This window comes from Herpailurus yagouaroundi, unplaced genomic scaffold, assembly GCF_014898765.1.
Source record: "Herpailurus yagouaroundi ecotype Mexico unplaced genomic scaffold, PumYag 141, whole genome shotgun sequence".
Classification (NCBI taxonomy): Eukaryota; Metazoa; Chordata; class Mammalia; order Carnivora; family Felidae; genus Herpailurus; species Herpailurus yagouaroundi.
In genome coordinates, this window is record NW_024412396.1 from 75,454,179 (window position 1) to 75,479,031 (window position 24,853).

General features: G+C 47.3%; 1 protein-coding gene and 1 long non-coding RNA gene across 3 annotated transcripts in view; one reads left to right on the forward strand and one right to left on the reverse strand.

The window, feature by feature from the left end:
* The first annotated feature begins 2,858 nt into the window (after positions 1 to 2,858).
* LOC121032355 (uncharacterized) lies at positions 2,859 to 24,853 on the forward strand. Its single transcript, XR_005791251.1, has 5 exons — positions 2,859 to 3,268; positions 3,613 to 3,665; positions 23,925 to 24,091; positions 24,181 to 24,253; positions 24,762 to 24,853. It is a non-coding gene; the product is annotated as an uncharacterized LOC121032355 (long non-coding RNA).
* TMEM179 (transmembrane protein 179) overlaps positions 10,039 to 24,853 on the reverse strand; it is a 61,652-nt gene continuing 46,837 nt past the window's right edge. The window contains exons 4-5 of one of the 2 annotated variants that reach the window (XR_005791249.1): positions 13,955 to 14,188; positions 10,039 to 11,206 (exon numbers count right to left, since the gene is read on the reverse strand). The gene's annotated coding sequence lies outside the window, so the exon portion shown is untranslated. Of the gene's footprint in view, positions 11,207 to 12,646; positions 12,710 to 13,954; positions 14,189 to 24,853 lie in introns of those variants that run through there. The other variant, XR_005791250.1, reaches the window with a different exon arrangement.

The window sequence follows — 24,853 nt, forward strand, 5'->3', positions numbered from 1 at the left end:
GCCAGGTCGGACAAAGCCGCGTGGCCGGCCAGCGCGCGAGGCTCCCAACAGCCACGGGGGGCGAGACCTGTCGCCGAGCAGAGGCCGGGCTGAGCTGGGACGCGGTGGGCCCCAGCCGGACGCAGCCGCGGAGGCCACGCCCAGGACGGCGGCCAAGCCAATCACGTGGAAACACGGAACCCGGTTAACAAAGTAGGGGTGACGGACGGGTGGGAGTCGAAACGTGACTTCCAAACTGGAGGCAGTTGGTTTAAGAAAACAGCGGCTCCTTTTACAGTTCCTGGCGGGACCTGGGGGGGGGGGGGGGGCCGCCGACCCAGGTGGTGACACTTGTAACTTAAGCATTCCTTCAATTGTGACATTCACGTCCGTGATGCGTCATGCCCTTTCCTACACATCAGGAGCCCGTGGCTGGGCGGTTTCCATCTGCGCCTCCCGCGGTGCGTCCCCGCTGCGGCCTGAGAAGAGGGGACCTTCAGAGTGTGGACTCTCTGGAAGGGACGTGGGGGCCTGTTGGTAACTTCCTCTTACGTTGACGACGCGCTTCCTTGAACTCAGAGGAAAGGGGTGTTTCCCAGCACTGAGCTTTAAAGGCAATTCACTTACAAAGTCCACATTTCACGCAACCGGCCTTCCCGAGGGCCGCAGAGGGACTTCGTGTCCTTTCCGGCAGCCTGGAGTTTGTAGAGCAGTTGGACAGAAAACCTGAGCAGTCAGAGCACGGCCCCCGCATGACCCACACGGTCTCCCCATCACTGGAACCTTCTGTCTGTGCAGCCCCGCTGCCTCCATGAGCGAACCACCCCTGATTCGTTAGTGCTGACTGGAAGCCATACCTTACCCAGGTCCCCTAGTTCCCCTGCCTTCCTGTGCCCCCAGATCCCACGTCCCCCTCGTCACCCTCAGTCGGCCTGCCTCCCCGGGCCCCTCTGCACTGACGGTCACCCCGGGCCACGAGATGTTCTAGCCCGCCACCACTGGCAATAAGCAAACCCCCTTCCGTCATACCTGACTCCATGCTAATGAGGTGGCCCCGGAGTCACTAGAAAGCCCCAGGATGGGGGCTGGCGGCCTGAGGAACCAAGTGCAACCTCCAGCCCCTGACCCCGGGGAGGCGAGAGTGTGGGGATTGTGGGGATGGAGTCAGTCCCCGATGGCCAGTGACTCAATCTATCGACCGTGCCCACATGATGGGGCCTCCACCCTAAGTAACGGGTTCAGAGAGTTTCCTGGTTGGTGGCCGCGTCCACGTGCCGAGAGCGTGGCATGTCCCAAACTCCACAGGGCAGAGCTGGCTCTCTCAGGGCCTCCCGCGTCTTGCCCTCGGTGCCTAGTTATCTGGCCGTTTGCTCGTACCCTTCACGATAGCCCTTCGAGTAAACCAGTAACCACGGGAACTTGCTTCCCCGGACCTGTCAACTGTTCTAGCAAATGACGGAACCCGAGCACACGGTCGCGGGAATCCCTGATTTGTATCTGGTCGGTCAGGAGTACAGGGTGGCCCGCACTTGTGCCCGGGGTGTGGAGCGGGGACGATCACGTGGAACCCAACCCTTGACCCTGTCCAGGTTATTAGCGTCAAGACTAAATCGTAGGGCACCCTTGGGTGTCTGCAGAGCATTGTGGGATTGCTTGGTGTGGAAAACCCCACACGTTTGGTGCCGGAATTGCCCTGCGTATGTAAAAACATCCCGACAGTGGGAGGTGTTGGTCTCAGACTCCCCTTGATCCGATGACCTCGACAATCTTGAGGAATACTGGTCAGGTATTTCCAAATTCTGCTGGAAGCTGATGTCTTGCTCATGGTGCTGGTGCTGTGGGTCTGGGAAGTTGTCGCAGAGGTGGTCACATCACTTCGAGGGAGCACACGGTCGACATGACGTGTCACCGCGGGCCTCGGTCACCAGGCTGGGGTGTGTCTGTCGGGGTTCTCCCCTGGAAAGTGACTCTTTCCGCCCCATCCGCACTGTCCCTGGAAGGAAGTCACTCTGTGCGGCCCACACCTAAGGGATGGGCCGTCCCTTGATTGAGGAACCTCTTTGATGCGGAGCATCTGCATAAATTACGTGCAATTCTTCTGCATGGAGATTTCTCTCTCCTCCCCCATTTGCTTACTCAGTCATTTGAATCTGTTTAGACCCGAGGATATTTATGTTAGTGTTTGGATCATAATCTGTTACTATTTGTTTTGCTATGATTGTTCCAGATTTGGCCCCTGGGCCCTGCATCACATAGCATGCCCCCTTCGGCAAAGAGCTTGTTGGTTGAAGCCCCTCCTCACCCTTCCTTACTATAGGCTCGTCCTGTGCATTTCCCGCCCCAGCCCCGTGGTCAGCCATTTCTCCAAGGAGCACTCGTTCCATTGGCTGGAGAAGAGTGCTTAGAAGCCAAGCGCCAGACCCTGGGTGTGCTCACTGCTGCTGGGGTGGCATCGCTTCTCGGCCTCTCTGCCGACAGAGACGTGCGTGTGTGCTAATCCACATATGGATACGTCTCTGTAAATAATTCCGTAGTGATCATTTGTATCTAAAGCATGCTAAACACGAGGCCATGCTGACGTTTCCACCCGCGACCTACGCCCCCCGGGTCACCCTCACTCTGCTTCTGTGTAAATTCTCCCTGCGATGTGAGAACTCTGACTCCCATTTGCCCCCGAGTTACTTACTGATCCGGTCTGTCTACACATACTGCGACATGGGACTGTGCCCCTGGACTCCCGGGGACAGCAGCTTTACCACCCAGAGTCCAGTACTTGGGGACAATTTCTCCTGCTGTGAGTGTTGCAGATCCCACCCATTTCCCAAGTTACTTAGGCCAGCGCCTTCCCGCCCGCTCTCCTCCGCTGGGGCCGTCCCACATGTGTGCGCCACAGTTAAATCCTCTCGTCACAGAGTGTAGCCCTTCCTGGGAGCCCTTCAGCCTTAAACCTAAATTGTTGGCTTTCAACTAGCGTGCATGAAGGGTCGCTCTGAGCTGTGAAGTTCTATGGGTTTTGACCAGTGCACGATGTCCTGTGCCCATGGTTACAGGATCGCCCAGATCCTGCCTGTACTCCACATATTAGTCCCCCCCTTCCCCCAAGCACCTGGCATCCACTGACCCACTTAGTGACCATAGTTTTTCCTTTTCCAGAATGTCATACGGTTAGAATCAGACAGTGTGCAACCCTTCAGACTGGCTTCTTTCACTTGTTGATATGCATGTAAGGCTTCTCATATTTTCATGACTCGACAGCTCATTTCTCTTCGTGGCTGAATGATATTCCACAGTATGGAACTGATCCACTCACTGACTGAAGGAAATCTTGACTGCCTCCAGTTTGGGGTGATGATATGAAAACTGCCCTAACCATGCAGGTGCAGGTTTGCGTGGTTTGAGGGGGTTGTACGCTGAGGCTGCCGTTGCTGGCTGGTATCGTAACGTTATGTTTAGCTCGTAAGAAAGCGCAGAACTGCTTTCCAGAGCGGCTGTGCCATTTTGCATTCCCAGCAGCCACGAATAAGGGTTCTCACTGCTCCGCGTCCTAGCCAGCACTCAGTGCTGCCAGGTTCCTTTTTTATTTTAGCCATGATAATGACTGAGTAGCAGTATCTCTTTGTTTTGATTTGCAAGTCTGTAACACGAGATGGGCCTGCGTCCTTCCTGCCATCTGCACATCTTCTTTGGTAAGCTGCCTGTTTACTCTTCCGCTCATTTGTAATCGGGATCTTTGTGTTCTGGTTGCTGAGCAAGATTTCTGTATATATTTGGGACAGAATTGAGAGACTGAACATACAAAGGGGCAGACTATATATAAAAACAGGACTGTGGCCCGCAAGCTGCAGCTGCCGTGGTCTATGGCAGCCGGCCTGCTCTAAGGCAGACCTACAGGAAGTCAGACCATCACCAGCAACAATCCAGGAAACCAAACTAACCCCTGTAGCCATCAACCCCAAAAGGTCCAAAGCCGAGACTTTATTTATTTTATTTTTTTTTAATTTTTTTTCAACGTTTATTTATTTTTGGGACAGAGAGAGACAGAGCATGAATGGGGAAGGGGCAGAGAGAGAGGGAGACACAGAATCGGAAACAGGCTCCAGGCTCTGAGCCATCAGCCCAGAGCCTGACGCGGGGCTCGAACTCACTGACCGCGAGATGGTGACCTGGCTGAAGTTGGACGCTTAACCGACTGCACCACCCAGGCGCCCCCTGAGACTTTATTTATGACTGACACTTCCTTACTTTTTGTCCCACTTCTAACTTGGGACCAATCAGAGAGAGCCAAACAGGCTTCCCTGAGCAACCCCGTGGGACGCCCACTTCTAGAGCCTTGCGTCCCCGGCTCGGTCAGGGTCAGCCAGAGCTGCATGCCTGACCTGCGTTTTCCCACAAGAAACTTTTCCTGCTCCTCTGTCTGCCGTCGAGTGTCCGTCAGACACGAATGATGATGTCTCTTGCTCTAACAAACTTTGAACGAATCGCCTTTGCCTCTTCTCACTTAGTTTGTCTTCCTTTATTTCCACGGGGTCCTTTATCAGATATGTGCTTTGCAAAGATTTCTTTTCTCTGTCCTCAGCTTGTCTGTTCGTTCTCTTAACAGTGTCTTTCTCAGAGCATAAGTTTTAAATTTTAATGAAATCCAACTTCTACTTTCCTTCATGGATCATACTTCTGGTGTTTTATCTAAACGTCATTGCCAGATCCGAGGTCCCTTAGAATCTCCTATGTCATATTCTAGAAGTTTTTGAATTTTACATTTTAGGGGCACCTCGGTGTCTCAGTCAGTTGAGCATTTGACCTCAGCTCAGGTCATGATCTCGCGGTTCATGAGTTCCAGCCCCGCGTCGGGTTCTGTGCTGACGGCTCAGAGCCTGGAGCCTGCTTCGGATTCTGTATCTCCCTCTCTCTCTGTGCCTCTCCCACTCACACTCTGTCTCTATTTCTCAAAATAGATAAATGCTAAAAAATTTTTTACATTTAGGTCTATGACCCATTTTGAGCTAATTTGGGGGGAGGATGTAAGATCTCTGTCTAGGTTGTTTCTGTGTTTGTACGTGAATATCCAGTGGTTCCAGCACCCTTTGTTGAAAAGACTTTCTTTTTTCCTCTGTGCTTCATTTGTGCCCCATGACAGATAAGTTGGTTATACTTGTGTGAGTCAGTTTCTGCCATTTTGTTCCATTTGTACATGTTATATATTGCTGGATCTCATTGGCTAATATTTTGTGGAGGATATTTGCATCTATGTTCATGAGTTATCAGTTTGTAGTTTTCTATCCTTGCTCTCTCTTTATCTGGCCTTGGCATTAAGGTAATATTTGCCTCATAGGATAAATTAGGATGTGTTCCCCCTGCTTCTATTTGCTGGAAGCAATTGTAGAAAGTCAGTACCATTTCTTCCTTAAATGTTTGGTAGATTTCACCAGTCAAGCTACCTGGGCCTGGGGCTTTTTTCCCCGGAAGGCTATTAATCATGGATTCAACTTCTCTAAAGACATAAGCCTATTCATATTATCTATGCCTCCTTGTGTGAGTTTGGATAGGTTGTGTCCTTTAAGAAATTTGTCCATTCTATCTAAGTCATCAAATTTGTGGGCATAGAGTCATCCATAGTATACTTTTTTTTTTAATGTTTTTTATTTTATTTTTGAGACAGAGAGAGACAGAGCATGAGCAGGGGAGGGGCAGATAGAGAGGGAGACACAGAATCTGAAGCAGGCTCCAGGCTCTGAGCTGTCAGCACAGAGCCTGATGCGGGGCCCGAACTCACGGACCATGAGATCATGATGCAAGCTGAAGTCGGACACTTAACTGACTGAGCCACCCAGGCGCCCCAATCCATAGTATACTTTTAATCCCTATGGGATCAGAAGTGGTCAGTGTGGCTCAGCAATCCTTAGAATTAACAGATTGAGACCCACCTGGGCCTGGGTCCACAGCTTGTGCATTGGCCTCAGAAGATTTGAGGCCACCTTTCCAAAGTTTGGCATGGGTTACCGGATGTGCTCTGACCTTGCCTTGTTATTGAGTTTATTTTATTCCCAACTATAGCCTCCCATTTGGAATTAGCTTCTGGTATAAAATTGGATTCAAATCTTCCCCTTCAGTTTCATCCAGATCAAGGGGGTATACTGGTGTCCCAGTGGTTCCACCTTGAATCAGAGCCATCCTCAGGATTGGGGACCACAGCCAGGAGCATGGAGATGCGTGTCAACGAGGTGATAGGACTCGTCTGTGTCCCAGCTAAGCCTGTAGGGGCCTCAGAGGAAGCTGTTCTGAGTTAGTAGGATGCCTGGCAAATGACGTGGAGGTGGAAGGCTGGGAGGGCAGCCCCACCTGACGGGAAGTGACCAGAGCTTGGAGTAGTAGCTCTCAAACTTGCCTACATATTGGAACTCAAGAAAAATACTGATGTCCAGGCTCTGTGTCAGAGACCCTCACTTAATTGGTTTGGGGTGCCACCTATGTTCAGATACCTTGGATAAAGGTCCAAGCACAGGCACTGACTACATCTTGGGACATTTCACCTATATATGGGCCCAAATAATGGAAAGCATGGAAGGAAGGAATGTGTTGGGGCTCCTTGGGTGGTCACACCTTAGGAAGCCAAAGGGCTTCATTCGCCATAGGACAATGCTGCCTTCTTCACCTGTGAAGTCATCTACTGTCATCAGGAGAGCCTGGCAGAGCTGGTGTAGACCATTCCAACCCTGTGAGGTCATCGATAGAAGTTGTAACATGCTAAAGAGAACAAAACAAGCCTGATGGCTCCCACTCAGCCTTAGGAACATTTATTCCCTTAAACTTCTCAGTGGAAATTAAAGAAAGCCTCTGCCTGAGGGCCCTGGATGAGAAAGGAGTCCTCGGATGTCATTGCTGTCAGTCTGCTTGGGTGTAAAAGAAACATCGCCCGCGGGAAGGGGAAGCTATGGCTGGGTTGTTTGCACAGGGCTCGATGACAGAGGCACCTGGTTTTGCCTTTTCCTGCCTGGAGTCTGTGGTCTGGCTTCCATCCCAGATAAATGTCGGAGAGAACCCAGGACAAGCTCTAGAGTGTCTGAATGCAGCCAAACAAACAGAAATGCTACTATGAGATTAAGAGAAATGAACAGAATGTACAGGCTCGCCTGACTGAAAAGTCCAGCGGTAGTGACTTCAGACACAGCTCAGTCAAGGTACTCTGATCTGCCATCAATTGGCCTCCACCTTTGCCTTCTACTCTCCTCTGCATTGGCCACCTCCTCCCCCCAGGGTTTCTATTCATGGTAGCAAAGGGTTTCTGCCATTGTCAGACTCAAGTCTTCCCAGGTTGGCAGCCCCAAGGGGAAGGGAATGTATAGGCTTCTCACCTTTCAATGTCCATTTCCCCTTCTCCCATTGGAATAGAATTTTGAGCAAAGCCCATAAACCTAATTACCTATTGACTGTCTACCTAGGCCTGCTGGAATCTTCTGTGAGCTCCTCCAGACCTATTTGTTATAGCTCTCCACCCTGCTGTCTGCTCTACATGAGCAACAGCCACAGATTCGCCTTGCCCTCTGTATTCTATAAAGGTCTGGCCAGTGAGAGGCTCCGGCAGGAAACTGTGGTCACATTATTTATTCCTCCAGCTCCCACGTGCCGGCACTGCCTCAAGCTGGCTGTGTTACTTGTCCAGAGTTCACACTTCCTGTCACACAGCCCTCTCCACCTGTCTTTCCCTGTCTTGCCTCCTCCCCTCACCCTTCAGACAGGAGGGGTCATGGTCCTTGGTTGTTACTAGTTCGGGGTACAGCACTATCACTTGAGGGCTCCTATATCCCACCCACCGTTAGAATGTGCTCTCTGAATCCCCTCCCCCCGAATGCTGATAGTTGCACTGGGTGCACAGGGAAAGGCTCTGGCCGGTCACACGTGCACAGAAACAAAGTGGGAAGCCTCCCAGGCCACAGCCTGCAAGGAAGAGGTGTGCATCCCACCACTCGTCTTGTTTGGAAAGTGGATTCAACGAAAAGCCATCTTGGACCCGCGGATGAGAACAACACCCTAGGAATGATAGCAAGACCCAGGACTCTTGCATGCTCCGGATGGCAGAGCCACCAAACCAAGTCAGATGGAGCTACTATTGGGGTATTTCAGCCATGGTGATTTCGGGCCTCTGTCCCTGCAGCTGAACCCATGTTCCGACCACACAGCAACCCTCTCTTTCTCAATAGCTTCTGTCAATGTTCCAGAATTGTCTCTCTGGCCTCGAGCCACGTCTCCAATCGCAATCCAATCGTTATGGCCAAGGAAACGGAATATCCTCGCTGGCCAAGCCTGGGCCCATCCCTGGAGCTGGAGCTCTGTTACAAGTACAGGGGGGATTGGTGCTGGGCAAACCAAGGCAACTGTCCCTTGTAGTTGTGACCACAGCCACATTGAGCACCTCCTACGTGCCAGGCACCTGATACCCACGGTCTCATCATTGTGCTATTTTATTCTTAACTCTTGTCATTCCACGGGCCAACTGGGCTTCCTTGAGCTGTCCTCGCCTGTGTCTCCCGTCAGTTGCAGTAGAGGGTGAGGTTCATCTGGGCTGGCCATCCAAAATGGCGACAGTCAAACCGGAAGCACAGCTGCGGCCTCAGACCAGTGTCCGCACACAGCCCCTTGACGTGGTTTGGGCTTCTCACAGAAAGGTGGTCCCAGTGTAGTGGTCCCACATTTCCTACATGGCAGTGGTTTCCAAGGAGTGGGAAGAGGAAGCCATCCGGTCCGTTGAGAGCTATGCCCAGAACTGCCATGGCATCACTTCTAACACACGCTTTCTGACAAAGAAGCCTCAGGGCCACCCAGTTTGAAAGCTGTTTAGAAATACCTTCTGCCCCAAAGTCGTAGTGGCAAGTCCACACCGCAAAAGGGAATTGTGGGAAGGGGGATATCGTGGCAGCTGTCTTTGGGAAATACGGCCTGGTGCAGTCTGCCCTCTGGCCACAAGTCGCATCCCTCCCCCACACAAGATATGCTCCCCCCCTCAACCAAGACCCCAAAGTCTCATCCCATTACAGCATCGGCTCAAGGTCCGGGGTCCTACTCAGTTGGGTCTGTGTGTGCATGAGACCCCTCAAGTACAACACCTCAAATATGGTTCTTCTTTATGAAGACCTGTATGATACAAGTGATCTGCCCCCTCACACCCAACATGAAACGAGGGCATGGGCTAACTGTCGCTTCACTCCTAACCAAAAAGGGGCCTCACAACCCTAAAATCCAGCCAGGTGCATTGTACTTTGATTCGGACAAGTTCTGTTCCCTGAAAGTGACTCTCTGTGGTTCTGGCTCTACTCTTTGAACTCTAAGCCCTATTCCTAGAACGATTTCCTTGTTTTCCATAACAAATGGCCCACATTTCCAGCTGAGCCCTTTCCTCAGCCTGCTTTCGACCTTAGGAAGCTGAGGGCTCAAAGGCTTTTGGTTTTGAACTCTTTCCCTTGCAGCCTGGGCTGATGTAATTTGTTTACAAATTGTGTGGTTTTCCTTTGTATCAACTTATAATCTCTTAAGACAGGCTCTTCTCTACCTTGGGTTGAGAATCAGGGTATATGGGACATCACCGTCAAGACTCTACAAAACCTTATTTGTAGGAAAGAGTCTACAAGAGTGGCTCCCAACTGGAGGTGATTTTGCTGTTGCCTGAAGAAGACGTGGCAATGTCTGGAGACATTTTTGCTTTTCACAAGCGGCGAGGAGCTGTCACGTAGTGAGCAGAGAGCTCATATGATGCTGCGCATCCAATACCGCACAGAAGAGCTCCCTACAAAAGGGAATTATCCATCCCCAAAAGTCAATGGAACCAAGGTCAAGAAACGCTGCTCTACAGAAATTGCCCTAAAATACTTCTGAATTCTCAAGTAAGCATCTTATAGTCACATGTTTATCTTCATTTTTACCCTGAAACATCTTGCTGTGCTTGCTTGATCTTTACCGTGTAGCCCCTCATTGCGTTGAGAGTCTTTTGCTGTCTTGAGAGGCTGAAAATGAAGAAACAGCTTTATTTTCAAATCCAGTAAGTCCTAACAATAGCACATGACTACTCACTTCATGAAGCTCCTTCAAATTTGTTGTTTATTATGTGATATTATAATAATAAGCCGTCGTGAAATAAAAGCCAACTTAAGAAGTGAACGTGGGAGTTCTTTCCCCTCCTGGATGGATGGTTAAGATGCGTTCCCCGAGCTACTGATGCACAGAATTTGACAATGGAGCCAACACCAAAGAACCAAAGCTGATGCGTGTATCATGTGACGATGCTTGAGAAATAAACTCATTATTGTGTACCACCAGTAAGGTGGCGGAATTGAGTTCTTAACCACTATTCCCCACAGGGAATATCCATTTTGACAATTAATCATGGATGAGAGTACCTTTGTGGGAGCCCATGAGGCAAGTGGAGAAGTTCCAGCACACTACTGGAGAAAAAAATACAATCGACACATTGAAAAAGTGACCTTACCTACATCACCCCTCTGTAGCCAGTACGGCTCAGTGCCAAGAGAGACCTCCCCCCAGCCAATGATTTCTCCCATGTGGTAAAGTAAGAGCATGTGAATGAGTGCCCAGGTTTCCCAGTTGTATGAGATGCTACCCAAAAGGCCCACGACTTTCTTCATCCACCCAGAATGGTGAAGTGATCTGCAAAGCTGAGGAGTCGAGGAAGGCTGGGAACACAGCAACCAGGACTCAGAACTCATCAGATCTTACTCAGCACTTCAGGGACTCCATCAGGAAGCCTGCCTACAAGCCAGTGGGTACATCTTGCTTGCAGAACCCCTCAGTGGCCCACGGGCACCGCCAGTGGCTCACGCACCTCACCTACCCTCCTCTTCTGTGGCTGGCTCCCTGCCCATCCTCCCATGGACAGCAAGTGTGAGCCTTTGCAGACAGCTAAAGAGCATGTACAGAAAACCAGCCCAATTCTGTGGGATTTGGAAAAGGCACACGAACTTGAACGTTCCAGGGCACCACCCTAGGCAAACAAACAGAAGGCTCTCAGCACCTGACTCTGCAGGATCACTAGAAAACATACAATCTCCAAACTTCTTCTCAAGAGGAAACAAGAAGTGTAGAGTGGGCGCATTCATAAGAAAGGTCTGTTTAAGCCTCAGAATCCCTAGCCAGGCTGACTGGTGAAGACATCTCTTTCCCAAAGCCAGGTGGAGGTGACTGCCTCTCCAAATGTGAACACAGCAACACAGTTTCAAGGAAGCTGAAAAAAAATCAAGAAACCATTATGACATCATGAAAGGAGCACAATATATTTTCAGCAACTGACCTCCCCAAAATGAAGATCTATGAGTTACCAGATGAAAAATTCAAAACACCCGTTTTAAGGAATCTCAGTGAGCTACAAGAAAACACAAATTGACAACGCAAAGAAATCAAGAAAATAATACATGAACAAAATGAGAACAGAGAAATAGAAGTTATAAAAAATGACACAAACAAAAATGTGATGGTTAACAAGAGGGGAGATGGGCAGGGGGAAGGGGGAAACAGGTGATGGGGTTTAAGGAGTGCACTTGTCATGATGAGCACTTGTCGTGATGAATGGAAGTGTTGAATCATTGGATGGTACACCTAAAACTAATATGACACTGTATGTTAATTAACGTGAGTCTAAATAGAAACTTTAAAAAATAGAGTATTGGGGCGCCTGGGTGACTCAGTCGGTTAAGCTTCCGACTTCAGCTCGGGTCACGATCTCGCAGTCCATGAGTTCGAGCCCCGCGTCGGGCTCTGGGCTGATGGCTCGGAACCTGGAGCCTGCTTCCGATTCTGTGTCTCCCTCTATCTGTGACCCTCCCCCGTTCATGCTCTGTCTCTCTCTGTCTCAAAAATAAATAAAAACAATTTAAAAAATAAAAATTAAAATAAAATAAAAAATAGAGTATTTAGAGCCCACCCCAAAAAAAAAAAACCTCACAAAGAACCAAACAGAAATTCTGGAGCTGAGGAAAAGAATGAATGAAATGAAAAATGCAATCAAGAGCATCAACAGAAGACTAGATCTAAGCAGAAGAAAGAATCTGTGAACACAAACATAGGTCATCTGAAATCATCCAAAGAAGAAGAAAGAATTAAGAGTGAAGAAAACGTATGAGAAGGATAGGACATCATCAGATGACCAATAGACATATTATGGGAGTCCCAGGGGGAGGGGGGAGGGGTACAAAGCTTATTTCAAGAAATAACAACTGGAAACTTTCCAAATCTGGGGAGAGATAGGGACACCCAAGTGCATGAAGCCCATAGTTCTCCAAACAGATTCAACCTGAGGCGGACTCTGCCGAGACACATGAAGGAAAAAACTATCAAGGGGCGCCTGGGTAGCTCAGTTGGTTGAGCTCCAACTTTAGCTCAAGTCATGATCTCACAGTTCATGAGTCTGAGCCCTGCATCAGGCTCTGCACTGATAGCACAGAGCCTGCTTGGGATTCTCTCTTACTCTCTCTCTCTCTCTCTCTCTCTCTCTCTCCTCCTTCCCCCACACATGCTCTCTCTCTCAAAAATAAATTAAAAGGAAAGAAAATAACTGTCAAAAAATCAAAGGCAAAGAATTGCAGAAGCAGCAAGAGGAAAGAAACTCGTTACATACCCCCATTAGGCGATCAGCAGATTTCTCAGCAGCAACCGTGCAGAGTGGGGTGAGATATTCGAAATGCTGAAAGAAAAAACTGCCATCCAGGAGTACTTTTCCAGGCAAGCTGTCCTTCAGAAGTGGAAAGGTAAAAAAATTTCCAGGCAAACAAAAGCTGAGGAAGTTCCTCACCACCAGACCTACCTTGCAGGAAATGCCGGAGGGAGTTCTTCAAGATAAAAGGATACCAACTAGTAAACTAGGAATGTGAAAAACTATGAAAGTGTAAAGCTCACTGGTAAAGGTAAGTATATACATAGTCAAATTCAGAATAAAGTGTAATGGTAGTGTTTAAATCAGGTAGCTCCAGGGGCACCAGGGTTGGCTCGGTCTGTTATGTGTCCGACTCTTGATTTCGGTTCAGGTCATGATGTCATGATTTGTGGGTTTGAGCCCCACATTGGGCTCCACACAGTCAGTGCGGAACCTGCTTGGGATTCTCTCTCTCTCTCTTCCTCTCTCTCTCTGCCCTTACCCCACCCATGCTATCTCTCCCTCTCTCTCTCTCTCTCTCTCTCTCTCTCTGTCTCAGGAATAAATAAATTTTTTTTTAATTTTTTTTAACGTTTATTTATTTTTGAGACAGAGAGAGACAGAGCATGAACGGGGGAGGGGCAGAGAGAGAGGGAGACACAGAATCGGAAGCAGGCTCCAGGCTCTAAGCCATCAGCCCAGAGCCCGACGCGGGGCTCGAACTCATGGACTGCGAGATCGTGACCTAAGCTGAAGTCAGACGCTTAACCGACTGAGCCACCCAGGTGCCCCAAATAGTTTTAAAAAATCAGTTAACTCTAGTAAAAACGGTAAAGGAAAATGTATTAAAAGAAACATAGCTCACACAATTTGTTAATGGATAACAACATTAAAAGATGTAAATTGTGACATCAAAAATATAAAATATGGGGGCACCTGGGTGGCTCAGTCAGTTAGCTATCTGACACCTGATCTCAGCTCAGATCCTGATCTCAAGGTTGTAAGTTCAATCCCCGTGTTGGGCTTCACGCCGGGCATGGAGTCTACTATATAAAATGTGGTGAGGAGTATAAATACAGAGGTTTTTTTTTTTTTTTTTTATGTGATTGCAGTTAAATTGTTGTCAGCTTAAAACAGACTGTTGTAACTATAAGACACTTCATGTAAGCCTCACGGTAACCACAAAGCAAAAATCAATGGGAGATGCACAAAAGGTAGAGAAAGGAATCAAAAGTCGGCACTGCAGAAAATTATCAAATCAGGAAGGAAACCAGTAAGGAAGAAAGGACCTACAACCCACCCAGGAAAAAAAAAATTAGCAAGATGGTAATAACAAGTGCTTACCTGAATAATTGTTTTCGATGTAAATGAATTAAATTCTCCAATCAAAAGATGCAGAGCGGCTGAATTCATTTGTTTTCAAAAACCCAACGATATACTTTCCTGAAGAGATTCAATTCGGCTTCAAGGACACACATAGGCTCAAGGTGAAGGAAGCGACGGGGGAAGATATTCCAATCACGTGAAAACCGAATGACAGCAGGTTATCCTTAGACAAAACAGACTTGAAGTCACAACCTGGAACAAGAGACAAAGAAAGTCACTATACGGCGATGAAGAGTTCAGTTCACCAAAAGTTTGTAATGACTGTAAATGCATACGCGCCTAACATCGGAGTGCCTAGGCATATCAAGCAAATAACAGATCCGAAGGGAGAAATAAACAGCAGTGTAACGGTGGTAGAAAACATCAGTAGCTCGCGTTCAGTAATAGAGAGCTCATCCAGACAAAACACAGACGCTGGGCTTGAACTACACTTCAGACCAAACGGACCCAACAGGCACATACAGGGCACTCCGTCCACCAGCAGCAGAAAAATAACATTCGCCAAGATAGATCATGTGTGAGGTCACTAAACAAGTCTTAGCAAACTCAAGAAGATTGAAATCGTATCATGTATCATCGCCGACCATGACGGTACGAAACTAGAAATCAATCACAGGAGGGAAGGTAGACAGTTCACAGATGTGTGGAACTTACACAACCTACACAATTGGAGAGGTATTTGCAGACCACTTAGCCGACAGGGAGTTAGTACCTAAAATATACAAGAAAATCATACAACTGGATAGAAGAAAACAGAATCCAATTTTTAAATGGGCAAAGGACCTAAACGCACAAGTTTCCAAAGACACAGAAATGGCCCACACGAAAAGGTGCTCAATGGGGCTAATCATCAAAGAAATGCTTGCAGATCAAAACCACGGTGAGATACCATTTCGCAACCACTAGGACGGATGGTCCAGAAAGACAAGAGGTAACAAGCGTTGGCGAGGATGTGGAGACTATAAGTTGGCACAGTCGCTCGGGGAAACAGTATGAAGGCTCCTCCAAAAATTCAAAATGGAGCTACTCTATGACCCAGCAATCCCTTCTGCGCGTATAGCCAAAGGAAATGAAATCCGCATTCCCAAGAGATATCTGCACCGCACCACCATGTTGATGGCCACGTTATTTACCGCAGCCAAGATTTGGAAACAACCTAAGTGTCTATCAACAGATGAATGGATAAAAAAAACATTCTATGCAATGGAATATCTTTCAGCCGTCAAAAAGACAGTGAAATCTTGCCCCTGTGACAACGTGGGTAACCCTAGAGGACATTATGCTGAGCGGAATAAGCCAGAAAAAGGAAGAGAAATACTGTGTGATCTCACTCATATACGGAATGGTTAAAAAAAAAAAAAAAGCCACATTCACAGAAACAAAGTAGAATGGCGGAAATAGGCAGGTGTTGGGCAAAGGGTACAAATTTCCAGTTGGAAGATGAGTAAGTTCTGGGGATCCGGTGGACAGCACGGTGACTATGTATTTCATGCTTGAGTATGCTTGCTAAGAGTAGAAGTTAAATGTCCTCACCACACACACGCACGCTCGCACACACACACAAAGGTAATTATGTGAGTTGATAGATTGTGTTCATTGCGGTAATCATTTCACAACGTGTGTGTGTGTGTATATATATATATATATCAAATCATCACATTGTATACTTTAAATATATACAATTTTATCAGCCCAATAAAGCTGGGAAAAAGGAATAAAATGACCAATACCGTTAAATCTACCCGCACACCCCATCCTTACTCCATCACCCTGTCGACCCCAACGCCAGGCCCCTGGATAAGTAACTATCATCCGAATTTGTGTTTACCGTTCCCCTTGCTTTGCTGTAGAATTTTATCACACATGTATCCTTAAAGGCACATTGCTTTATTTTGGTTTGGAGGTCTATAAAAATAATATCATGGCATGAATATTTTCCAGAACCTTCCTGTTTTTACCGGGCATCGTTTCTAAGACGATGCCGAACCTGACTATATTTCGTTTCTTATTGCTATATAATATTCCACCGTATTGCTATATCACAATTTATGTATCCATTCTTTTGCTTATGGGAATATGAGTTATTTCCAGATTTTTGCTCTCATGCACAGTACTGCTCTTAACGTTCTTGGATATAGCTTCTGGCACACATACGCCAAAACGTCTCTAAGCTCTATTAACTAGGACTGAAACGGGTGAGTCATACGCACGCATTATCTTTAACTCCACAGGACATCAAACCGTTTTCTCAAGTGTGGCACCAACCCGACCAGATGGGCAACGCGGGTCTCACAGTCCCAGGTTGGGCAGCGCTCTAGGAGGATGGTCATGTTGTGCGTAACCCCACCCGAGCTGCGGTGACTTGGGATGAGGGTCCTGCCAGGTGGGCAACCCTCTCTGGTAGCCGGCAAGCACTCCTTAATGTGGAGCCTTGGCAAATCACGGCGTCTGACTTCATCACTTATTGTGGGGGCCTCCGCTTCAAAGGCTCTCTCTCCCTCTCCCTCCAACCTCCACCCCCAACCTCGTTTTGTGGCCACACCGGTGCTGTGTAATTCCCAGGCCTTGCGTTTTGAAAGTTGTTCAAACTTTCCTGGTCCTTGTAGCTGAAGGGCATCCTGCGAGCCTAACGGGAGCCACCAGGGCGGGTCTGGGCACAACACGGTTGTTAATGAGCCGAGACCCGCACGAGACAGGTAAAGAGCGGGCAGAGTCTCCAGGGCACACCCACACCTCCAAAGAGGCAAGTGGGGTAGCTGACCAGGCCTCACATGAGCGGGGGGGAGGGGGACAGGAAGCTCCCCCTACCTGCCGGCCGCCCCCCTGCCCTGGCATAACCTGACACTCCTCATCGGTCCACCTTCCCGGTACCCAGCCAGCTCACCACGTTTGAAAAAGCCAGGAAATAGAAGCTTTGCCGAAACCTAAACTTCTGGGGAAGAGTGGGCCCAGAGCAGCCTCCGGCATCCGGACTGCAGCTGCTCTGTCTTGCACCATTCCCAGCCCTTCGTCCCCGGCTCCCACGCTAGTGTCCCCCCCCCAACCCACGAGAAGCTCCAGGAGGGGGCTCGAGGTGCCTGTACTTGGGGCGCCCCGAGCTCGGCTCCCGCGGGGACCTCCACGATCGGACACCCGCGGCGAGACCTCTGCGCCCAACCACGCGGTCTGGTCCCCGTTCGACACAAGCTTCCGGAACCGGCGCTGCCCGGGCTTGACGGCATCCGTCCCCTCCACGACGTCTAGGGACGGGAAGGTGGCGGGCGACTTGGCCGGGGCCCAGGGCTACGCCTCCACTGCCAAGTGGCTGGGCATCTGGGCCCCGGTCGTAGGCCCTCCTTCGGATCACCGCCTTTGTTATCTTCACCCCTGGTTCACGGGTGATTTTCCGAGCAATTTCAGAGATCATAAAAGGTCATGGAAGCTACTAGTAGCTGCCCGTGGACTGAGACTGTCACTCCCCTTGCTGCATTTTATGTACACGTCAGTCTGCAGCTGTATCTTCTAGATTTATTCTTTTGATGTTGACTGACTACTCCTGCTGCCTCCTCCGTTAACTAGTCTGTTGTCCAGTTTCCTCTCGGCTTGTTTCCTTATTGAGTTTTTTTATGTGTTAATAACACGTTATTAATCCGGTGTGGTTGGTGGGCTGCTTCCATCTTTTTCCAAATTCTGACCCGTCTTTTTACTTTATGGAGTCTTTGAGGGGAAAGTTTACAATTGTATAAGTCAGCGTCTAATGTCTAACACAATCCCTGAAAATTCTTCTCCACGAATGTCACACCCACTCCTAACCTTCTCTAGTTTCATAAGGTTTTTGGAATGAGAGCTCTGTTGAGAGGGCACCTGGTGGCTCAGTCAGTTAAGCGTCCAACCCTCGCCTTCAGCTCACATCATGATCCCAGGATCATAAGATCGAGCCCCCCCATTGGGCTCAGCGCTGGGCGCGGAGCCTGCTTGAGATTCTCTCCCTCTCCCTTTGCCCCTCCCCTGCTCACACACATTCTCGCTCTCTCGCTCTCTCTTTCTCTCTAATTAAAAAAAAAAGAATTAGAACTCTAAGTCTTGTTGAAATTTTGACTGAAATTCCAGAGATCAGACACACATTCGTGTGTCTCATGCAATTCAATTCATAAACACGGTACACTTCCCCACTTAACTTCTTTTTTAAACATCTTCCAGAAGATAAACTTTTCTAAAACTTGCTCTTTTTTTATTCAACTTATTCCTACATCTATTTGGTGGAGTTTTTTAATTGTATACTTTTAATCTTTTCATTGCCAGTGTACAGAAATACAATTAACGTTTGCTCGTGGATCTTAGATGGGACACTTCATGCAACCTTCATTATTAATGTATCTGTAGAGCCTTTTGAATTGCGCTATATACACATCATGATCATGTCTTACTTTCCAAAGAAATTCTTTCTTGCCTTATAGACTAGGGCCTCCAGTACCAGGCTGATAGAAGCAGTGATAGTAAATACATTTTGTTGATTCTTTTGAAGGCAATGCTTCTGGTGCTTCACGGCTAAGAAGTACGTTTGCTGTAAGTGAACAATACCCTTTATCAAATTAAGTTAGCTCCCTCTCATTTCTAGTTTTCTAATAGAGTATTTTCCCCCTAAAGAGATGTAAACATTTATCATTTTATTTTCTGTGCCTACTGAAATGAGTGTATGTACTTTCTCCTTTACTAAGTTAGGGTGAGTGAATTCGATTTATAGACGTTCTAATGTTACATGACCTTATATCCTCGGGACAAAGCCTGGTTGTATTTGCTTAGGAATTTTTGTGTTTTTGTGCTTTTCCTTTTTTGTCGTACCTTTGTTTGCTCGTGATCTCAAGGTTATTATTGCCTCATGAATAAGTTTTGTGACCAACTTTCTAGTCTTTGAGTTTGTGAAAGACCAGAATAATCTGTCCTTGTACATTGCAATAGAACTTTCCTGGAAAACCAGCAGGCTACAGTGTTTTCTTTAAGAGATAGGTTTTAGCCCTGGTTTGATTTTTTTAATTGTTGTAAAATTGTTCAGATTTTCTTTATTCCTGAGTCGGTTGTGGTAACTTAACGTTCTTCTAGAAATTCAGCCATTTCATCTAAGTTTTCAAATATATTGGCAAAAGCAATATTTATAATATTCTATGACTGTATCTTCTGTATATGTTATTTTATCATTTTTATTCTTAATTTTTTTTTTTTTTTTTTTTTTGCATTTTAGCTCTTTTTTTTCCCCAAGGAATCTGGCCAGATATTTGTCTGTTTTATTTATATTAAAAAATTTTTTTGAATGTTTTATTTATTTTTGAGACAGAGAGAGACAGAGCATGAGCAGGGGGGGGGCAGAGAGAGGGAGACACAGAAGTCGAAGCAGGCTCCAGGCTCCGAGCTGTCAGCACAGAGCCCGACGTGGGGCTCGAACCCACGAACCGTAAGATCATGACCTGAGCCGAAGTCGGATGCTTAACCGACTGAGGCGCCCCTGTTTTATTTATATTTTAGTAAACATTTGGTTTATTTGAAACTTTCTACTGTTTCTTTGTGTCCTAGTCCATTCATAGTCATATCTTTATTTTTATCTCCCTTCGACCTTTTTTTCCTTTTCTACTTCTTTACTACTATTTTTATTCTTTGTCTTATCTAAGGGCTTAACTCATTTTCAGCCTTTATATTTTTCTAATATAAGCATTCAAGGCTATAAATTTCTTTCAAAATACTATTTTCATGGCTTCCCACAAGTTTGCTATGTAATATCTTCATTATTGTTCAGATCAAAAGATTTTCAAATAAATGTGTTATTTTATTTAACTCATGATATATTTAGAAGTATGGTTATTAATTTCTTTGAGGGATTTTAAATTTACCTCGTTACTAACTTCTGACTTGATTACATTATGGTGATGGAAAGTGATCTGTATAATCCCAGTTCTTTGAAATTCATTGCAATTTGTGTCGTGGCCTAAATGGTCAGTACTCTGTTCCATGTTTTTGGGTGTTTTTTTTTTTTTTTTACCATTTTATGTATGCTATAAAGAAATATGTATTCTTGAATGGATGAATGCAGAGAAAGATCCCTTACCATTTTTATCATTTTAGTATTTGTAAGTGATGTCACCTTTCTCACTCTTGATAGTTGGTGCCATCAATTGCCCTCTGCATACTGCCTTAGTAGTGTGCAACAAATTCTGATATGTTGTGTTTTCATTTTAGCTAGATTAAAATACTTCACAATTTCTCTTTGAATTCCTTCTTTGACCCATAGGTTATTCATAAGTGTGTTATATTTAGTTAAGTATTTGTGGATTTTCCAGATTTCCTTTTGCCGCTGATCTCGGACTTAAATCCGCTATATCAGATAAAACACTTTGTACCATTTGAATACTTTTAATTTACTAGGACATTGACTTACTGCGGTCGGTCTTAGTGAATATTCTGTGTGCACTTGATGAAAATGTACCTTCTACTCGTTGTGCAGAGTATCTTAGAAATATCAACTAGGTCAAGTTGGTTGATAGTTTACAAGTCTGCCTTTGATGGGTCTTTTTCTTTTTTTTTTCCTATCAATTATCAAAAGAGGAATAAAATTATGGATTTGTCCATTCTTCTTACAGTTCTACCAATATTGGTTTCGTGTATTTTTAAGCTTTGTCATTAGGTTCATGAATATTTACGATTGTTATATCTTCCTGATTAATTCATACCTCTATCACTATGAAATGGCCTTCTTTATACCTAACAATAATCATTGTTCATAAATCTAGTGTTAATATAGCCACGTGGTTTTCTTTCAACTAGTGTTAGCATGCTAGGTGTTTTCCCCATCTATTCTAACTTGTGTCTTTATATTTAGTTTTTGTTTCTTATAGGAAGCATACACTTGTGCCTTGCTTTTTTCTGAACATCTTTGTCTTTTAATTCAGGTGTGTAGACCATTTTCGTTTAGTGTGAATATTGATATGATTAGGCTCTAACCTTTCATCTTGTTATTCGTTTTCATCTGTCCCAACCCAAAGGGGGCTCTGGGGAAGATCAACAGATTTGAATGGACAAATAACCGAAGATGATAATTAGAGTGACAGATAATGAAGGCATATGAGAAGATTCTCAGCATCACTTTTCATTATGAAAATGCAAACTACAGCCGCAAGGAGGCACCACTGCACACTTATTCAAAGTCCTCATCCTTAGCTAGTGCTGGTGGGGATGTAGATGAGCTGGAATTCCCACATGCCACTGGGGAGAATGCGAACTAGTACAAACACATTGGAGAACAGTTCCCAGCCTTTTAAACAGGTAAGCATACCTACCGTATGACCCAGCCGTCCTCTCCCAAATACTTACCCAAGAGAAAAGGAAGCCTTATGTCCATACAAGTGCCTGTACGTTTATGTCCCTATCAGCATATTTGTCACAGTCCAAACCTGGAAGTAACTAAAATGTCCACCAACAGGGGAAGAGATAACTTGGAATGGAATGCTAGTCAGCAATAAGGAGGCATGAACTGTTGATAGATGTTACAACAGGGAGGGATCTCAAAATGATTATGAATGAAAGAAACCAGACACAAAGAGTACATACTTTATGACTCTATTTGTCAGAAATTCTGAATATTCAAACTAATCTGCAGTGACAGAAAGCAGATCAGTGTTTTCCTGGGGAGGGAGGAGTGAGGAAAGCAGTAGAAAGAACAGGATTTAACAAAGGACATGAAGATACTTTTGTTCATCTTCGTGATTGTAATGGTGGTTTCATAAACATATATATGTCAAAACTTATCAAATTGTACACTTTAAATATGTGCAGCTAATTGTATGTCAATCATATCTCAATAAAGCTCTTTTTAAAATACATCTTAAGCTTAGAATTTATCACCAAGAGAATACAAATAAGAAGGAGGTCTTCCAAAACACTAGAGAAAATAAAATAGTAAACAGCTCACAAAGCCAAAGATGGGGAAAGAACAAGGAAAACAGAGCATAAATAACAGATGTCTCAACAAACATGTCTGTTTTGACAATACTCTAAATAAAACAATCCAAATAGGCACTCTTTGCCCAAGGTACACCTAAAATAAAATACTTGAATGTTCAAAAGGAAAGGATAGCAAAGACGTGTTGTGAAAACCACAAGAGGAAGGGTCGGTAAAATGAATGTCAGGGAAGGCTGAAAAGGACAGACAATAATTTGGTCTGAGGAACTATTCAAGACCCAATGAAGGCATAACAGTGATTAACCTTTAAGCGGCAAATAACTCACCATCAAAATCTATAAAGCAAAAACTGTAAGAAATACCACAGTAAATTAATAGCTAAAATGTGAATGTGAAGTCCTGAAAATGTTAACCCCAAGGCCCAAGTTACATAAATCATGTTTTGTTTAGTTCTTTCGAGGGCTGGTAGCTGCATACCTGTAGGAACTTGACCCAAATGGCCGAGTCTTCCACAGATTTGCCTAAGAGGGAATTAGCATGCTCTGCAACTCAAATATTTTTCGCCAACATAAATGCCTGTATTAAAGCAGTCAAGAATAAATATCCACACCTGCCATTGCAGTGTGGCGAGACTATAACAAGAATGCTGACGATAATGAGGCCAGACATCAGCCGAGCCCCACCACTGTGTGCAATTTTGTTAGCCTCGGGCCCTGCACAAGCTCCGCGATCCATTAAAAGTCAGGTGGGTGCCTCTCACCCTTCTGCAAATCCCCAGGGGGTTACGCCCAAGGCCGCTGACCCCAGTCCTTCCACAGCTCCCAACACTGTTCCCCTCCCTGAGTCGAGGCAAACCCAGATGCAGAAATGCAACCCTTTTCCTTGTTTCTTCAAACCCTCCTCCCAGAGCGCCTGTGTGGCAGCCGAGTCCACTAAGGTCTGGGGAAGAGGAAGGAGTTTGAAGTTCAGATGGTCAAATGCCTCACACGTCTAACCCCAGGATCCACCGAGCCCCCGTGTGTAGGGCCTTTCCCTGTGGTCAGAGCTCCTGCTTCCTTCCCGCCAAGCCTCGTCCAGCTGAGCCGAACGTCTCCCGTCCCTCCCATCCCTGTCTCTCTCTCCAGTCTTCTCCTCTGGCAGGTCTTTGGGCCTCCTCCCTGAACAAGGATGATGCCGGTGCGGGAGGTAACAAAATGGCCCTCGTACCTACTTCAGAAGAAGTCCGTAAGACGACACTTGGCCTCTGCCAGGTCCTGGCCGCCTCTGGCTTCCCTACATCACGGTGTTGAGCCCTGTCCCAGCTCTGGAGGCACGTGTACTGCTGTCAGCCCCGATCAAACGGGGACACTGAAGCTGGGAGAAACTGAGACGCATGACCGAGATCACAAAGGCAGTGTGCAGCCAGGATCCAAAACGGGATTCTCCTGCCTGCGGACGCCGGGGGCAGGAGTCTGGATATTTAAAGATGCGGATTCCTGAGTATTTTTGCGGCACCCCCAGCACCACGGCAGCCACTCCATCTGGCTAGGGGTCGCTCTGTGTTTAAGCACACCACACCAGGCTTGACTCAAAGGAGTGAGAGAGAGAGAGACAGAGTGTGTGTGCACGCGCGAGAGTGTGCATGTGCATGTATGTGAAAGTGTGTGCATACGTGTTGTGTGTGTGCGTGTGTCCATGAACACTGAGGTCTGGGGACTGAGGTCCCTACCCTCGCCCCCACCTCGGTGGCTATGTCACTCCTCTCAGGCAGCCCAAGGGGGAGGCGGGCCCCCCACAAGCCGCACCCCTGCTGAGTGACTCTCCCCTCGACAATGAGAAGGGGCGGTCTCAGAGGTGATCTGGGTTTGTGCCCTCCCTAGGACTGTAGGCACGCCACCAAGGCTGGGATGGCACTAACGCCCATCCCTCAGGTTGTGGGAGGGGGAGACGGATGAGTCTGAAACAGTAAGTATGGCTTTGGAACCAACTTGGCTCTTCTGATGACAACGTGCCTTGTTCCAGATGGTTCCTGTGCATGTTCTCCTTCGTTAGCATGCTAATTTATTCTGACTCATCGCGAAACTGCTGCAGGCGGGGCTGGCGCACACCTCAATGCCACAGCAAGACCCGGGGGCCCGTGATTCCCAGCTGGAACAGGAGCCCTCCCTGGGGGCTGTCACCAACACCGGGTATATAGAGAACAGTTGGGGACGAGGCTTCAGTGGCAGCCTGAGCAGGCTGTAATTTCCCCTCCGGTGGCCCTGACAATCTGCGACAGGATCGGGAGGGCAAGGCTGGAGACACGGGCTCTGCGAACGTTCACGCCAGAAAGTTCCGGATAGCGCACAAATGTAAGTTCAAACATAACGGAGGCATCTGAAACAAAGACCCGAAGCAGAGTCGGGAACCTGACATCGCTCGTCCGTCAGCGCGGGCGAGAGTCGGGCGGGGCAGAACCTCCAGGTGTGGGCCCAGGCCCCGGGGTGACACCTTTGTCCTCTGGTCCCAGGGGGTGCCGTTCACCAAGGCCCCTGCACTGGGACACGCGGGAATGCCACCACAGACCCCCACTTCCCACTGTGCAGGCCACGGCTCAGCCCAGAGACATTTCCTGGTCACCAGGATTGGCCCAGACTCTGCAAGGGGCACCCGGGGATGCGGTGTGACCTCCCAGAGCAGCCCTGCAGCTGTGAAGTCCGGGCAAACAGCTGGCCTCGAGCAGGACAGCCCTCGGCCCGGGGAACCAGGCCCCCAGCAGTCAGCTGACCCGGGACAAGCCTTCCCTGCCTTGCCCCCACCGCACCCTGGGCACTGCTGGGATTGTCCCCAGGGCTGGCTTGTCCCCTCACCCCACCCCAGGGTCAGCTTCTGGGACACCCAGCCTACTGTCCTGTCCTACTGGGCAAAACTCACCGACATGGCCACCCTGACCGCTTGGGCCTGGAAAACAG